The following is a 15,030-nucleotide window of genomic DNA, read 5'->3' on the forward strand; positions in this document are numbered from 1 at the left end:
TATCCTTCTACAGGGTCGCAGGCAAGCTGGAGCCTATCCCAGCTGACTACGGGCGAAAGGCGGGGTACACCCTGGACAAGTCGCCAGGTCATCACAGGGCTGACACATAGACACAAACAACCATTCACACTCACATTCACACCTACGGTCAATTTAGAGTCACCAGTTAACCTAACCTGCATGTCTTTGGACTGTGGGGGAAACCGGAGCACCCAGAGGAAACCCACGCGGACACGGGGAGAACATGCAAACTCCACACAGAAAGGCCCTCGCCGGCCCCGGGGCTCGAACCCAGGACCTTCTTGCTGTGAGGCGACAGCGCTAACCACTACACCACCGTGCCACCCTATTTTTTATATTTGTATATGTAAATACTTAATTTATCTAGAAGTTTTCTCTATTTTCTATTTATCCTGTAATGATGCTGCTGGAATTTTAATTTCCCTGAGGGAACCCTCCCCAAGGGATCAATAAAGTTCTATCTAATCTAATCTAATCTAATCATAACCGACCATGAAGTCAGAGTTGTGATATGGCAAGATTTATTTCAAGGGTGGCAGCTGCCACCCTATACCACCCCTGATCTGAATACACCTCCATCCTTAGTGAAAACACATTCCCCCAGTGTTAACAGAGAAATAATCTGCATTCAGTCCAGTACAAATCCACCTATTTCAGTCATGAATGTTGTTGTTTTTTTCTGTTAAAAATTCCTATGACTTATTGTAGAATAGAAGCAAAACCATGCCCAATTTTAACCCATCCTTGTCGCATTGTCTGCGCAGAGCCAGACAAATTTTGCCCTCAAGTTTAAAGCAGAGGGTGAAAAAAGATGCAAACTGCACAGGCGCTCACTATTGTGCAGGAAGTGAAGGTTCCTCGCGCTAGGCTGCGTCTGACAGTGGAGCACTATGTGGCAGAGAATGAGAGGGAGGGGAAGGAGGGGGAAGTCTCGGCCGCAGTTGAGCTCATCAAAACGGTTGCTGCTGGATTCAGAGGGCAGGAGAGGAATTTTTCCGTAGCATGCTATAAATTCGCAGTTAAAAATAAAAAAAGGTAAGCTGATATACTACCAAACATGCACACGGTTATTGCTTCGTGAGAAATGAAACAAACCCATACGCGGTTTTTGTGCGGTACTGTAAGACTGAGTGGAGGTTTCTTTTTCTTCCCCCTCTCTCTCTCTCTAGGCATTTTTTTTTCCATTTGAAATGTGTTTCTTGTCAGGCGTCACAATGCAGCGTCGCTTTCTTTCTTTTCCTTTTTTTCCACAGTCCCTCCTTTGTTCGGCTGCTGCGGGGATTGTAAATAATAGCCGAGCAAACATGGCTGACATCGCTCACTGACTCCAGAGCTAGCTGCCTGGCTAACATTTGTGATTTTTTTTTTTTTTTTACATGGCAACATGGCACAGGTTTGCCTTTGAGGTTTGCTCTTACGGCCCTGTTTAAAACGTGTACCGAACCTTATTTTATCTTCGTCTGGGATTATTACGACCTCTGCAGTCGAGAAAGGTTAGCTGAGGTGTTTTTTTTTTGGTGCATATTGAGCTTTGGGGGTTTAAAAAGGGGGGAAAATATTCGCGAATGTTCGGTTTTTGCTTAGCATAAATCTGTATCGCCTTTTTTTTTTTCTTCGTAAGGTAGGTTTTGTTTTTTGTTTTTTAAATTGGGAGTAGGGAATGATAAAAGCAGGTATTTTGTACAGCTGTCTTTTGGTTTTTTTAAACATATTTTCCCCCTGTTAGTCGTTATGTGGTGTGTGTGTGTTAGCATTGTTGTTGCCTGAGGTAAATTTTGGATCTTGTCGCGCGCGCGAGCGAGCGTTCATTTAGAAAGAGTTAGCTAATGTTTGTTTGTTTGTTTTTAACTGTATAATTGTGTGAAGTGGTCAATGTACAGATATGAGGTTATTGCTTGTTAGCAGTCTGTCATTTAGCCACTCTATCGTTTTGCAGAAAGAAAGCTGATCCGGTTAACTGATCTGTGTGTGTGTGTGTGTGTGCCATTCACTGTCCTGAGCTCATTTGAAATTTAAAGTCTCAGTCTGAAACCCCATCAGCCCCAAATAATGGGTTTAAATTGCACCCCGAGTTGCAGACAAGGCTTGAATCAGTGGCAGGATTATATATATGTGTGTGTGTGTGTGTGTGTATATATGTATGTGTGTGTGTGTGTGAGAGAGAAAGGGGGCGGGGGCCGCCGCGCCACTTCATTTATATTTGTGCTGAACGGGTTTGTAGGGCACCTTTACATCCCTGCTGGATCAATTAGCACTAATTCTCACCTTCATGTTGCAAAATCCAGCTGTACCAGCTGCCAATAAGCTGCCTGTCCTGTTTGTTCCAAGATCTAATGGATTTTTCCACTAGGCCTCAATTTACCAGAAATGCTCCTTCCCCCCCTCCTTCAAATCAAAATTGGTCAGCAGTATAATAGTATATCTCTAGGAAAATTTCTGGGAAAGCATCTATATGACGTGTATTATAAGTAAAATGAGATTTTTTTTTTTTTGATGACTCATTCTGTACTAGTCTAAAGGAGCCAGCTCACCTTTCCCACAAGCCTCTGCGTTCAGTTTCGTGTCACCATTTGATATTCCACTATAAAATATAGATACTGGGAAATACACCACTTTCTCGCAGTGCAGTTTCCATCAAATCCTGCGCTCTGATTGGCTGGCGAGCAGGTCTGTATCCTACGGTATGGACCCCGGTTACGGACCTCTGGCGACTCGCTCATTCACAACGATAACAAACATAGTAGCATTTTTTGTCAATGTTTTTTTTTTTTTTAATAAGATTATCAATCTTATACATTTTTGCCAGCATTTCTCAGGAGAATAGCATTAATTTTACATCATGGATAGCGATAACGGCAGTGTTCACAGCAAACACGAGTTTTACTACCCTGAGGAAGACGAAATAAAAGAGAACATTTCAGGAGAATGCCGAAAACCTGTAACTGTTGCTAATGCCAAGTAAAAACATGGCTGAATCCTGAATGACTCAATTTTGTATAAATAGGGGACTACATAGGTGGCAAAATGTATTTTTTTTCCCCCCTGCCATAGAAGTGCACTTGTATGGACCCTTTTCACGTGACGTCACGACAAACGCGGCCGCCATTTTGGACATGTACTACCAGTAGTTTGCCACAGCCAACATTGAGGAACGGCAGCAAAGAAAGTTTTTACGTTCAGCAAGACTTCCATCATGCCATTATATTGTTGTGCACCTGGATGTAGTAACCATCAACAAACAAGGCAAGGTTTAGCAATTTATCGGATCCCGACGGAGAAGATGGATAGCGGCCATTAACAGGAAAGATTGGCAGCCCTCGGCATACCAACGCTTGTGTAGTGACTACTTTGTTGGAGGTAAGACGAATAAAATTAGCCAGAAAAGGCATTACACTGGTGTTAACATTCTGTGGCGGCGAGTGTGTAACCAAATAGGTTAAAATAACCCATTGTAACCTCTTTGTTCTTCTGTAGTAGCTATTGTTGACTAGCTAATGTCAACAAGTAGCTGGTATGTTACTGTAGCAATGTTTACGTTCAGTCATTTGGATGACTGTTAAAACCTTTCAGTCTCAAGTTTACCTTTACTGTATTTACTAGTTTACTGTAATTATGATCCGGCAGCTATTTACACCGGATCCAGTATAAATAGCTGCTGGAGCCAACGTCCGAGGTTCCGGAGCGCGCTCCGGCTTGCTCCCGGAGTGCTCCGGCCGAGGTTCCCCTCAAATTAAGCAGCGCGCGCCGGCTTGCTCCCGGAGTGCTCCGGCCGAAGTTCCCCTCAAATTAAGCAGCGCGCTCCGGCTTGCTCTGGAGCAAGCCGGAGCGCGCTCCGTGACCTCGGCCGGAGCACTCCTGGAGCAAGCCGGCGCGCGCTGCTTAATTTGAGGGGAACCTCGGCCGGAGCACTCTGGGAGCAAGTCGGAGCGCGCTCCGGAACCTCGGACGTTGGCGTGTATGTGTATGGCGATGGGTTTTTAACGACATAGGTATACAGATCATGTGGGCCGAAGTCAGGTAAAGACGAGGGCTTCGTGTACTTCCGTACGTCAGTGAACAATCCTGGTGGAAGCAGGTAAACGTCGTTCTCTAAGCCTGCTAACCTCAATTTTTGCAAATACCTCTCCCTCTGCTCGCCCTGTAAATGCCCTACGTCGCTGGATAGTGAAGGTATTTTCTGCATCTCGCACCTTTTTCTTGTATGTTCTCCATTTGTCGCCTTCCTCGCATTCAAACTGATTCAAGCCGAAGTCCGCTACATGTCCAAAATGGTGGTCGCGTTTACGAAGGTCACGTGACTGAAAAGGGTCTATACTGAGGAGGAAGCCATTTGCATTACAGCTGTGAATGAGGATTCAAAATGGCGGCTCGGCTCGGTTTTCCCTTTCAGGCACTCTCATTTTCTGTTAGAATTTGGTAAAGAAAAAAATAAATATATTATTTACCAGCTTAAGGTCGATCTGTATGGTGAAATACCATGACCTCGGTCAGTACTTTCAAGACCTCGGTCATGGTATTTCACAATATGGACCTCCCAGCTGGTAAATAGCACGCATATTTTTATTTTTTATTATTATTTTTTTTAATATATGTACATGCCACATCTGGGGCATGGAGAACCAAAACTGTGACCTGTTTCTCAGTCTGTTAGTCGCAAGGAAATCGATGAATTGTTTTGATAAATATCATGGTTTTCCCCAAAGCGTTTTAGCGTATCAGGCCCAAGACATTTGCTTTGCCTGCCGATATGCTTAGTTGCTTTAGTTAAAATCCGATACGTTAAATTTCCTCCCCACACGTAACTAGATACGTAGGAGAGCAAATAACAGATCCATTTACACATTGATTGATATTGTTAAACAAGTGGTCTTTTTTTTTTTTCCCAGTGTTTGTGTTGATTCTGTCAAAGTAATGTGTCCATGTGGTATGATGTAAACAAACTGTAATCTGTTGGCTGTGTCAAGATCACATGTTCAAACTGTGCAATAAAAATATCGAAAGAAAACGTCAGACATCCCAGAAGTTTCCAATTCATTATAAGCGATCTCATTAGCTGCCGATGTTGTCCCCCACCAGACGGACAAAGCCGACTGATTTTAATCACAAAAGTTTGACCTAGTCTATTATCATTTATAAGTTTATAAGTACATAATCTTTCTGCAAACTTAAATGTATGAATTAAGTTTTCTTTTCCTTTAAATACATTTTAATCTTAATCTAGTCCATTTAATAAAGTGCCAAAATTTAAACTTTATAATATGCAGTTGCCTTACTTTTCTTTTCACTGTATTTGTTATACATGTATTACGGTAATTGCATCAGAAATATTCTAAATCATTAGTTATAGTAATACAGCAACTTATGGCCCTTTTCCACTACCCTTTTTCAGCTCACTTCAGCTCGCTTCAGCTCACTTCAGCCCAACACGGCTCGCGTTTCGACTACCTTAGAACAGCACGACTCGGCTCGCTTCAGCCCTGCTTAGCACCCAAAACTCGCATGGTTTTGGAGTAGGGCTGAAGCGAGCCAAACCGAGCTGAGTGAGGCTGGGGGCGTGAGCAGACACTCCCCTGTGCACTGATTGGTGAGGAGGAGTGTCCTCACATGCCCACACACGCCCCGTGAGCACGCTGGGATCTGTAAACACCGTAAACCCGGAAGAAGAAGAATTACGAATTACGAGAATTTCTGAAGCCTTATGCACCTCGCCTCATCTATACGCTCTTGCCAGTATCTGTTGGCGTTGTCGGTGACAACAAGCCACAGCGCCAAGACCAGCAACACTAACGACTCCATGTCCTCCATGTTTATTGTTTACTATCCGGGTCGTGAGACTACCGCTTAAAAGATAACTGTCACTGTTTGCGCCGCTTAATGACATCACGTGACGTCCACCCACTTTCGCTAACTCCACCCAATGTGTCCACCCACTTCCAGCCAGCACGGTTCAGCGCGGTTGTAGTCGAAATGCAACTCCAACAGCCCCACTCAGCTCGACTCAGCACGGCACGGCTCAGCCCAACTCAGCCGCGTTTGTAGTGGAAAAGCGGCATTATTTTAAGGTGGCAGTTCTTAGGTTCGGATCCCTTTGTGATCAACAGAAGGTCATGATGATCGATTCTCTTCGTTGGATGGTATAAGATGGAGCAAACCACTGTTCATGTTTTCATGCACATTTTTGTTACAGCACTACTTGATCATAGTTAATTAAGGGATCCCCGTAGATTTTCAATCGATCATATACCTAAGTAATCTATAACAAAACGGTTTAACTTGCATGCTGAACTTTAAGGGGAAATTTCAAATGTGTATACATTAATACTATTTAGGTCAGAAATCATTGAAACGCTGGTAAAATCTGTCCTATAATCATGCATCTAAAACCTCTCCGATACCCTGAAAATGCACCTCAGAGCATCTATTTTCAAAAAATTTTCCAGGAGGGTGTATGCCCCCGGGACACACACCCCCCCCCCCCCCCCCCCCCCCCCCAGTTTTGCTTCGTGCTGTTGGTGCTCAATTGTCTGTGTATTATCATGCCAGAATTTAGGGCTTTAATTTTTTTTTCTGGGGAAAACACTGAATATATATTATTTACCAGCCGGGAGGTCTGTATCATGAAATACCGTGACTGAGGTCTTGAAAATACTGAGGCCTCAGTCAGTATTTTCAAGGCCGAGGTCACGGTATTTCATGATACGGACCAACATTAAGCTGGTAAATAATTATATAGTTTTTCTTTACCAAATTCTAACAGAAAATGAGACCGCCAGAAAGGGAAAACGAAGCCAATGCGAGCCGGCATTTTGAATCCTCATTCACAGCTGTAATGCAAATGGCTTCCTCCTACAAATGCATTTCCATGGCAGGGGAAAAAAAACAACTACATTTTGCCACCTATGTAGTCCTCTATTTATTCAAAATTGAGTCATTCAGGATTCAGCCATGTTTTTGCTCGCCGTTAGCAACAGTTACAGGTTTTCGGCTTTCTCCTGAAATGTTTTCTTTTATTTCGTCTTCATCAGGGTAGTAAAACTCGCGTTCGCTGTGAACACTGTCGTTATCTGGGGGTGTCGTGGCTAAGGCACCATACCATAAATCCGGGGACCCGGGTTCGATTCCGACCCGAGGTCATTTCCCGATCCATCCCCGTCTCTCTCTCCCGCTCATTTCCTGTCTCTACACTGTCCTATCCAATAAAGGTGAAAAAAAGCCCAAAAAAAATCTTTTAAAAAAAAACTGTCGTTATCGCTATCCATGCTGTAAAACTAATGCAGTTATTCTGAGAAATGCGAAAATAAATGTTGCCAAAAAATTGCTACTATTTTTGTTGTGAACTAACGAGTCGCCAAAGGTCCGTAACCGGGGTCTGTATCGTACGGTGGGATTCCGGACCGCTTGCGAGCCAATCAGAGTGCACGATTTGATGGAAACCAGACTGCAAAAAAAAAATGTTTTGTGTGTCCTGTGTAATCAAAAGAAAATCACATGTTGGCTTGAAGATATGATGTTTATCTTCTCGTGTTGAAGAACTCGCATTTTTCATATGAAATGCTTCATGACATATATTTAAATAATATTGGCTGGCTTTGAGTGGCATATCCGATATAGTCCATTCAGCTAGCATGATACTGAATGAGTCGGAAGACGAGTAGCTGAATGGAATATATCTGATATACCATGAAAAAAGCCATTATTATTCATTATTTTTAGGTGTTCAGTGCAGCTTTCTCTTTCAAAATTATCTCAAAATCTTCTGCGTTTTAAAGAAGTAAACATGGTGGCCATGTTTGTTTATAAATTGTCCCAGTCGCTCGCTAGTGTGGAAGTTTTACATCTCCGACGTGTGACATCATGTTGTCTTGACAACCATGCAGTATCGTAAACAATATTCAACACTCATTCTCCATTGGATAGTGACGTAATACGCATAGCATAAGCGATATGCTAACAATATTGCATGCTATGAAACCTGCTAGAAGGGAATAGAACACGTTTTTATTCCATCGAAAAAGTGTACTGGATTTATAATAGTTCCCGATATTTTACTCCGATGACATCACTCCCAGTGTTTTCCTGCTGACTAGATGTATGTTGTCAAAATAGCGAACTGGTTCAAAATTAAAATTCTTTTAAGTTGTGGGTTTGTTTGGGTTTTTTTGTGGACATGTCTATATAATATAATGTTACACTTCTCATCTTTGTGCCACCGTGTATCTTGTCAAAAATATGACTCTTTGCTTTTGCTGACTCATGATATCTACTAGGGCTGCACGATTATGGAAAAAATGATAATCACGATTATCTTGATCAAAATTGTAATCACGATTATTCTTGATGTTAGGGAAATCACTTAAATTTTATTTCACTATATTCAAACAAACAATATGAACAGCTTTCAGTGCAGAATGAAATTTAAAAGAGAAATTCTGATTTCCAAATGACAAATAAATGAAATTTATCCAAGAAATTACCAAAGGATGAAGGAACTGAAAACTCAGTTGCAACAATTACATAGCATTATACTGAGGCCTACAAGTTTTTAGCTAGAAAGACCAGCCTATCAACATGCTCTGGCTTTAAACATGAGCGAAGGCAGGTCACAACATTGCCTCCAGTGCTAAATACGCTCAATCTGTTACCTACTCTCACGCTATCACCCCTTGAAGAAGATACCGCCAGTGTTGCCAGACACTGCTGACGTTTTCCAGCCCAAAATATGTTCAAATCCGCCAAAATGCACTTAAAACCGCCCAATCTGGCAACACTGGATACCGCTGCACTGAAGCTCTGCGCACTTGGCTTGCTTGCTTATTTAGGCGGAGTAATGAAACCTTACATGCGTCGGTTCGCCCCCTAATGGTTTGGCGGAGTACTGGTCAAAAAGTGCTTGATCAGATATGCAGCAGAGCTCGCATTTTAAATGGAAATAAATCACGATTTTCATTTAATTTAATCGTGGCAGCCAAAATCGCGATTTTCGATTAAATTCGATTAATTGTGCAGCCCTAATATCTACATTCACCACTCGAAGATAAACTTCATATCTTTTCGCGACTGTGTAATATCCTCTATGTATTACGTTTGCAAAACAATCTGCAATGATGCAGTGTCTTGTTTTGTTTTCCCAGCGCATATGAAGTATTTTGATTTCTTTGTGCATGCAAAAAAAGTGCTCAAACAATTTTGGATAAATTAACCATCAAATGTTTTAATGGATGTTTTAATGACCTAGCAGCACATTAACACCCAAATGACCCCAAACTTGTCTGATTTGTTTGTGCATGTAAAATAAACACCTGTGGTTCATTAACGTGGCGCTGAGTGACGTCATGCATCAAGAAAATAATGTTGACTATCTTAAGAAATTAGAAGCACGTTTGATAGAGTGTATACCTCTGCCGAACCACGTATTCAGATTTGCATCCAAATCTAATCAGTTGTTCCTTGGCTCATGGCTCATCTTTCCTCAAATTTTCATCAAAATCCATTCACTACTTTTCGAGTTACGTTGGGAACGGGCAAACAAATGGAAGCAAAAACATAACCTTCAACAAAGTTGGCAGAGGTAATAATGAAACACGTTTATTTTGATGCACAAACAAATCAGACGTGTTTGGAGTCATTTGTGTGTTAATGGGGTGCTGGGTCTTTAACAAGCATTAAAACATTTAACAGTTAATTTTACAGCTGAAGTTGTTTGAGCATGTTTTTATTTTGCATGCACTAATGAATCTAAATACTTTTTTCACATTCTCCTCATATGGGGTGCCAAGTTCAGTGCGTTCAGTGCAGCAACATCCTCTGCTATAGATCATAAATTGAAATAGTTTTGTCAAAGTCATTATATTTTAAACTCTTTACATCAATCCGTTCCGTTTTCATATGGCTATTCCGTCGTAACGGACGAGAATGAGCCTCGGTCGTCTTGGCTGATACTCAATTCCTCGTAATCTTTTTCTGCAATGATTTTTTATTTGCAAAATAGAATGCCGAACGTTTACAAGAACTAGGTGAACGCACGTGAAGAGCTGGCAGAGTCGGAAAGTTCAAGAGGAATATGCTTTCAAATACGATTAATTGGCTCTTTGCGCTGACGTCACATTTACGTTAGCAACCGTCACTACCCTATACCTGGCAGACAAGCAAACTTTGTTTGGATACTGAAACCAAGCGATGTCTGTCTGTCTGGCGTCTGTGGCTGTTGCCTGAAGAAAACTACAGCTAAAAAAGCTCTACTACTGGATTACTTGGATAAGCTTAGTCAGAAAGAAGCAAAGGATAGACATACGTGGAAATTAGAGTTTATTAGCAGTTATGATCCGTACAAAATTCCTTGAAACGACTGGAGTGACCTGTGCAGATTTGTGGCCTAGCATTAGCTACATGTTGGAATATACCTTCTTTTTCCCGAACAGTCCCAACATGGAAGAACAGTTAAAAAACTAACTACAAAAGCAACAAAAGCTGCTTTTGTGTTTAAAAAAAAAAAACAATAATAATTCCTGACATCAGCTTTTAGGAACAGGATGTTGCGAAAGCCAAAGTATTTACCCTCAAATAACTCCGACCTGAACTGTTGGCTAGATGGTACTCCGCCCCACCATGTCTCAACAACCCCAAGGACATTATAGTTACGGAGCTATTTGCACTCTGTTTATACATTGATGCTTATTATTGTTAAAACAATATCTCTGAAGTGTTATTTATAAAATAACAAAATATCTTGCCCTAGGCTTTCAAACAATATTGTAAGATTTTATTTTAATTTTATCTTCTTGTGGGTGGTACAATAATTACAAATGCTAACAGAAATCAGCACATTCCAGTTGTAGCTGTAGTCGTATCTCAACTAATCACCCTTGGAATAATAATTTGCAAAATAGAATGCCGAATGGGCGGCACGGTGGTGTAGTGGTTAGCGCTGTCGCCTCACAGCAAGAAGGTCCTGGGTTCGAGCCCCGGGGCCGGCGAGGGCCTTTCTGTGCGGAGTTTGCATGTTCTCCCCGTGTCCGCGTGGGTTTCCTCCGGGTGCTCCGGTTTCCCCCACAGTCCAAAGACATGCAGGTTAGGTTAACTGGTGACTCTAAATTGAGCGTAGGTGTGAATGTGAGTGTGAATGGTTGTCTGTGTCTATGTGTCAGCCCTGTGATGACCTGGCGACTTGTCCAGGGTGTACCCCGCCTTTCGCCCATAGTCAGCTGGGATAGGCTCCAGCTTGCCTGCAACCCTGTAGAAAGATAAAGCGGCTAGAGATAATGAGATGAGATGAGAATGCCGAACATTTACAAGAACTAGGTGAACGCAGACGGTTAATGTTCAGTTCCCTCTTCATTTATTCTCGATTCAAAAGGCACAGCTGAGTCGTACAGGTTGATCAGTGTGTAACACAGTAACAATTTTATCCAAAATAGTTTTTTCTGCCTTAGTCGATTTATTTCCATTTCACATGCACGTAGCTGTTGTAGAGTTGTGTGTGTTTGTGTGTAACACACTCAAACTGTTGGTTCATTACTACACTCTATTGCAGTGCAAAATCTCGTGCAAATATCGGTGATATTTTGCACAGGACTGGGTTCCTCTGATAACGGAAACAAAGCTCCAGCTCTCTCTGCTCCTAATCTTTTCTGTTCTTTCAGGATATATTGCACATGTCGCTCCTTGTGGTGGTTATTTATTTTTTAATAAACTGAGTTATGTCTGAGTTGTTTGAAACCAATCTGGGTTTTCCGTGTTGAATAAGGACGCCGCTTCACCTGTCAGAAAATCTAACACTTTCATGAAGACGCTGACTCGAATGCGAGCAGGAAAAGAAAAACAAGATTCTTAAGCAAACTCTTCCATACATGCTTCTGATGGTGGTTTATTTTTTTTTTTAAATAGATTTTAAATACAGTTGTGAATTTCTCTGGAGTTTTCAGGCTTGGCTTGTCTCGTCGTTTTCTCTTTAACCACTCGTTTTTTCGTTGTTCTTGAAGCATTTGCTTTCTCTGTTAACATTTTTCTTGAAAGCAGGGAGATGGTAATGCCTTTTATCCATTTCTTGATTTGAACAACCACAAACAACACAAAAATGAACCATATAGAAGACAGATTAAGCCTTGCTTACACAAGACGGTGTCTGTCTGACCCCCAGGTGAAATTATCACATGATGCGTGACGTCATGCACAAGGGGTCTATAGGATCCTGGGAAGGGTGAGCTAGCCCCTTTAAATGCCCTCTAGAATGTATATGCCCCACCCCTTGGGGCGTGCCTCGCTCTATACTAGCAGGTCATTATCAGGAAATGTCGCTGGGCATCTTCCCGCTGGGCATCTTTTCCGACCATCTGATGTTGGAGGGGGTGGTTTATTCATTTCCAGGATAATGGAATTCAGTCAAGTTGGTGTTTTTATAACTTTTCAGAGTGTTTTAGTGCCAAAATGTCGCGGTGGCAGGCTGTATCTGAATTCTCAGTGTACTAATGTCACTTAAGTACCTACTACCCGTAGTGCATTCTATGAGTATGCGAGCGAGTAGTAAGTTCTCCTCCGCCATCTTACCTGTCCTCTGACCCAGATGTTCACAGATGGTGTACACATGTATGCTGTAAAATAAAGTGTATATATATTTCTGCAGTAGCAGAAATGTTTTTAAAAAAAATTCCTGATACAGTTCTACACAACTAGTTCTCACTAACTAGTTTTGCTTTGGACAGCCATCTTTGTTTTTCTTCTTCGGTAATTTGGCGGCTCTAGCTGAATTATGCGACACTAGTGTGGAATATTTGCCTTGTAGATCATTTAGGTACCATTAGACTACTATTAAATGCCTCCTGAGTATTCGGACACGCTACATACTACTCTTTGCGTACTAATATTACAGAAGGATGAGTGTTCGGAAGCAACCCCAGACTTCTCAAAAGCACAATTCAGTCTTTATTAGCATTGAGTTCTCGATCAGTAAGGATAAGTAATATCGTTGAATGTACCATGAGATGCCTTGCAGAGACGACTCTGTGATCATGAGCATGCGATTGTATATGGCATAACTCCGGAAACGCTCAGCATCTTAACTTCTAGGATGCCATGCTCGTTAAAGTGACAGGCGAAAGGCGTGGGTGAAGCTGGCAGTGACAGATCCTCCATGGTTTTAAAAAAAGGGTCTCATTAAACTCTTCGCTTTTCTCTATATTTAGTCAGCTTGCTAGGCCACTGTCAGAAACGTTTTGATTCGGTGTTCGAGACGTGGCGCATTGCAAAAGCTGTAATCAAGCACCTCAACACGCCATCACTCCGACTTCCTGTTTCAAAAGGAAATGCATAAATATCAATCCATTTCATTGGGACTTTACAACAGGAGAATCTATATAATATGAAGATGATAATCACCTCAGGCTTTCATGAGTAAGATATGAATTTGCTTCACTAATAATTTATTTATTTCACATTTTATGGAAGGGGTCTCCAGTGTCCGCACATAGCCAAAGTCCTTCCCACGCCAAGTGGTGCCAATCTCCGTTTCCGTAGCCCTCGGCCTCTTGCCTATTACATAGCTAGGGTTACAGTGGGGGGGCTGGTCCTCTGGTAACCGTGAGAGTTTGACTAAAGTTTGACTCCCCACTCACATCTGTATTGCAGTGTGCCTTGCCAGACAGCAGTAGGTACCATTTTTATGATGGTCTTTGGTATGACCCGACCGTGAGTCGAACTCGCAATCTCCCGATTGAGAGGCGGACACGCTAACCACTAGGCCAACTCACCGGTCCGCACATAGGCTCTTACTGTTTTCAGCCATAGGAGAGTCTTTAAGACCAAGGACTTTCCAGTTTCATATTCAATTTAAAGGAGAACTGAATTCATTTTTAAACTTGCTTTATTTCTTAATTAACGTGTTATTCAATTACGTTTTCGGTTTTAGTAACCTTATATCGTGACTCGTATTGGCAGCTAATTGCAATTAAATATTATACTTATCGGCCTATTCGGTTTATAGCCATGTTGAATTTAGTTTGTTTGGTCCACGGCAGGTGTCACTTATCCGTTCAATCTTCATGAGACTTGTGCGAGACTTCAAAATGTGAAGTGTCAGCCAGGTGTCAGCGCTGCCATTTTGAAATCTGCTTTCCAAACGAAGTATTGCACAAAAACGAGTTTAAATGACGATTACTGCCTACTTTTTTCAAACTTTCCTGATTGCTATCAAAACAAACACAACTTCCGACTTGATTACATCAGCATTCGAAAGAGGGCGCGCGCGTCTTTTGACAATGTTGGCAGATGTTGGTCGCTTTGATTTCCGCTGTACGTTTTACTTCCATTCTACGATGTCTTGCACAGGTCTTAGCGAATCTCGTTTACGGCCATTGCTTTGACATATGGATATTACATAGCGTATTTCAAACACTCATAACTTGCTGTAGCGGTGACAAAATAGCCATCAAAAATGCATTCCTATATTTAATAAAATGAGAGAATTTTGATGATAAATTTGCCTTCAGTTCTCCTTTAAGAGCGAGAAAGAAGAGAAATTGTTTATAAGAGAGAGTAACTTGCTTTGCTTGCATTCCACAACATGAAATGTAACTATAAATGAATAAAAAGTACACAGTTATTAATTAATAAATAAATACTTAGCGTTGGTAAATTGCCACAGTGTAGGAGGAATAAAACACTTCAAGATGTGTTGGTGTTATGGGAAAGTCAGCTTCAGGGTGGAAAATTAACAGTACCTCTGCTTCACATTGTGTCGTTGGATCTTTTCCTATAATAGTACGTCCTGCCAGGGTTTTCTTCTTTACATCCAGTAGGACTCGTATGATATTTGTGTTGGTTTTTTTTTTTGTTTTGTTTTTTTTTCTTTTTTTTCCCTGCACACCCTATTATCACGTTGTTTCGCTCAAATGCATTACATTACAAGTTTAACGTGTTTACTTTCCGTCTCATGTTTTTAATGTGATCTGGTTGTCCAGTGCTTCTAAACATTGCATACACGATGAGCGTGATGCGTTCGTCTGAAAGAGATCAGGT

At 41.6% G+C, this 15,030-nt stretch overlaps 1 protein-coding gene across 2 annotated transcripts in view; it reads left to right on the forward strand.

The window, feature by feature from the left end:
* Nucleotides 1–950: 950 nt before the first annotated feature.
* The window catches only part of LOC132873871 (spindlin-Z), a 32,301-nt gene continuing 18,221 nt past the window's right edge, over nt 951–15,030 (forward strand). The window contains exon 1 of one of the 2 annotated variants that reach the window (XM_060909691.1): nt 951–1,056. The gene's annotated coding sequence lies outside the window, so the exon portion shown is untranslated. Of the gene's footprint in view, nt 1,057–1,345; nt 1,515–15,030 lie in introns of those variants that run through there. The other variant, XM_060909692.1, reaches the window with a different exon arrangement.

The sequence above is a fragment of the Neoarius graeffei genome, chromosome 25 (genome assembly GCF_027579695.1).
Source record: "Neoarius graeffei isolate fNeoGra1 chromosome 25, fNeoGra1.pri, whole genome shotgun sequence".
NCBI classification, from domain to species: domain Eukaryota; kingdom Metazoa; phylum Chordata; class Actinopteri; order Siluriformes; family Ariidae; genus Neoarius; species Neoarius graeffei.